Source organism: Lepidothrix coronata, unplaced genomic scaffold (genome assembly GCF_001604755.1).
Source record: "Lepidothrix coronata isolate B3197 unplaced genomic scaffold, Lepidothrix_coronata-1.0 Scaffold48, whole genome shotgun sequence".
Taxonomy (NCBI): Eukaryota; Metazoa; Chordata; class Aves; order Passeriformes; family Pipridae; genus Lepidothrix; species Lepidothrix coronata.
Window position 1 is genome coordinate 3,266,099 of NW_016690228.1, and position 3,398 is coordinate 3,269,496.

General features: G+C 43.4%; 1 long non-coding RNA gene across 1 annotated transcript; it reads left to right on the forward strand.

Annotated features, from left to right (window-relative positions):
* Positions 1-969: 969 nt before the first annotated feature.
* Positions 970-2,834, forward strand: LOC108497424. The gene is made up of 3 exons (XR_001874809.1): positions 970-1,077; positions 1,352-1,445; positions 2,534-2,834. It is a non-coding gene; the product is annotated as an uncharacterized LOC108497424 (long non-coding RNA).
* The last annotated feature ends 564 nt before the right edge of the window (positions 2,835-3,398 follow it).

The following is a 3,398-nucleotide window of genomic DNA, read 5'->3' on the forward strand; positions in this document are numbered from 1 at the left end:
CTCATTTTTTCTAAACCTTTTTACGTTCTATACTTGGACTTAAAAGTCCAAGTGCATCAAGATGGTGAAATGAATTACAGTTTAGTAATATTCCCACCACATAGACAAAATGGATTCAATTACATAATGGTAGCATTAAATGTTATTATGAAGGGGATCCAGAGTCTTGAGGCTAGACTTTCAGAAAATCATGATAAGCTGCTTAAAACAGCTGAAATAGCACATTTATAGGTTTTCAAGCCATAGGTTTGCTGAGGGGAGGGAGCACAGGGAAGGAGTCATTATGTTTGCTCAGAGGCTTTGGTGTGCTAATCTGTTATCGAGGATTTAGTGTGTAGAAAAGCAGTGCCAGAAAGTTTCCAATTTGATTATTATGTCTTAGATTGTATGGTCTGAGGATGCTTTCTGGAGTGGCTGCTGTTACTGCAGAGTGCATGTGAGAGAGGTTTGGATGGAAATTCTGGCCCTTGGGCTCTAGCCTCAGCAGCAGGGGATGGCCGAGACAGCCAAAAGTTGGGCAGTCCCAATAGGGAGGAGGCAATGGCAGCCCTGCCCCATACAAGGTTGCCCCAGCACTCCTTGCCCAGTCACCCATGGGCTTTCAGGTGACATGAAGATGCTGAACTGCTTTCATACAACCAGATCCCTCTCTTCTGGACTGCTGAGAAGGCCTCTGAGTGGATAGGACACCACTGAAACGTGGAGCCCACTATGCAGTTCTCCCAGAACGGGGCAGCCAAAGGCAAAGCATTGTTATCTCCTACAAAACCCCCAAAAGAATTTCACATTCTTGGTATTTAGAATTACAGATAATATTTTATGATTGTTTAATAATGTTTTTTTTTTCCCTGCCTGGAGAAAAGGAAGATATGATTTTTTAAAAGTTACGAAAGAAGAAAATTAATCTCATAACTTTTTAATTAATATTTTCCTTTTTTTTTTTAATTTGACAAATTGGAGAGAAGATAAAAAGAAGAGGAAAGCAGAAAAAAGAGTCAGAACACAAAAGATTTCAATACTAAACTAGAGGGATGAACTTTCCTGACTGCCAGCACACAAATGAATTGCCATTTTCAGGTAGAGGAATTTTTAGTTCGCTTTTCAACAGCAGTAAGACATAAATGTCCCCCCTGAATTTTATGGCTGATGATATTAACAAGATTTCATAAAAATTTCTAATTTTATTAAAAATATATTTCCATGACTGTTTTGAAACTTCAGTCATTTCAGACTGTTCTGGTATGGAGTGTTTCAAATGCTCCAGACTCCTTGTTTTCCTGATGATGTCCCCCTGAATATTTCCCCGTATTTGGATGTGCTAACTCAAACTGAGTTGTTGTATACTTACCAGGAAATATTTGTGAAAGCTCCCTGGACCAGAGTAATGTTGTGTGCCAGTACTGGGAAACATTTCATGCCCTGTGAGTGGCCAATACCTTCGTCAGGTAGGTATTGGTCAGGGTGCTTGCTGAGTCATGGTCTTACGATAAAAGGTCTGTGACCAGGGAAGAGAATATATCCATTGCTGGCAGGCAAGAGAGCATTTCACTTCTGCACTACTTCTAACAAAATATCCATAGGCACTTCTGGTCACAATTGATCAAATATGCTATCCTCCAACAGCGGTTTGGGGATTTATCTAAGAAATCTGAGGTTTCTTAGTCCTGAACAGTCCCATGCAATATGATACCTGCCATGATGCACATAATCTGGCACTGGCCACTGAGAAACCTTTTGTGTGAGGCTCCCTCAATCCTTGATGGAGAAGGAAAGCGACAGAGGGACTTCTACATGGTGCTTCATCTCTATCTCAATAGATATCTAAGGGAGAGGTGATGAATTGCCTTTTGAAAGTGCTGCTTCTCACATGTTTTTATCAGGGAGAGGGCTAAACATCTAGCTGGCAAGCCAATGGTTTGCTAAACTTAAATGAGATGTACCTCAGCTATACTGTTGGCAGTGTTGCATCCTTTATGTCCTGCCAATCTGAAAGTGCTGTGTGATTGTCATACAGCTTTATTTTCAGTGAATTGATATTGAAGATTCTTATTTTGGCTGCAGTGTATTAACTGTGTAAAGAATTGAATGAACTGGTCACCGCAAAAACTTGCTGGCTGGTTGCTGCATGCCCCCCCCGGCAATAAAAACATATGCAAAGAACAAAGAGATGCACAAATCGACTGCAGATATGACCACACACGTTAAGATGTAACACGTCATTGAGACAGGGGAAAAAGCCTTTGTAGCAACCAGCACTGGGTGGAACTGGCTTAATCCCATTAAAGAGCACCAAACCCCATTGATAAAGGGCCAGCTTTTGTGTTCTCACTTACACTGACCTTGGGGAAAAGGAGCCTTGGGGGAAGGAGCAGGACCTGGGGCAGCACGGTCCCCGTCCTTGCCTGCAGAGATAGCAACATGTGTGGTAAGTGGCAAGTCTGACATGAAAGCATGTGTGGCACTGGTTTCTCTGAGCACCCTGCTGTCTGAGAGGCAGAAGGACAGAGGAAGCCTATAAATCTTCTCACGCCAGGATGTTGTGGCATGTGAACGTGTGGATTTCAGAGGAAAGACAATGAGAGAGGAACAGATACTGTGATTCTTGGGAAACCAACTGCTACAAGCTTGGATCCTCAGAGCCTACAGGCTCTCCCAGGCATCCCATGTTTCAGCATGTTGAGAAGATCCAGTTGCGCTTTGCTTGGATGCCTGGATGAGAAACTGGGGAAGATGGAAAGCGAGGTGCTCATTTGCACAGTCTGTGACGGAGGTGCTGACCCTATTTCCAGTCATGACAGGTGTCCAGGGCTCCCCAGGAGGTATTTTATTGCCATCTCTGTTCTTGTAAGTGATTGCACAAAAAAATAAAAAGGAGACTGAACTACCAAGAATAGTTCCTGTTGTGCCATTTTATACTCTTTGGGTTTTTCTATCAATAGTGGTTTGTCTCATACAAACTTACATCCTTTGACTACAAATGCCCTGACCCTGTCATGACAGCTGGCTTACCCCAACTCCCCTCCAGCAGAGAGATGATCTCTCATTTGTAGCCTGCCTGCATGCTCACTTGCCAGCCAGAAAGGCTGTGCTGGCTGCCTGGGCAGTCTCTGCCAAAGATAACAGCTGAGTTTGGCACTCCCTTCCCTCACTGGGGTCACAAATTCAGGTCAGTCTTCTATTCCCTCACTTCATCTTAGTTGAAACTGGAATCAAAATTTATTAGGGTGTGTGTACTGAGAGGAAGGGGAGGCTAAAACACGGGCAGGCAAGCTGGCAGCACAATTGCAGGATTCTCATTTCCTGTGCTAAAATTATCCAAAGCTTGCACGAGCTTTAGTTTGAAGTGAGCCTTGGTTTGGGGAGCAAACCCTGGTAACAGGCTTTGGGAAATGGTCCTG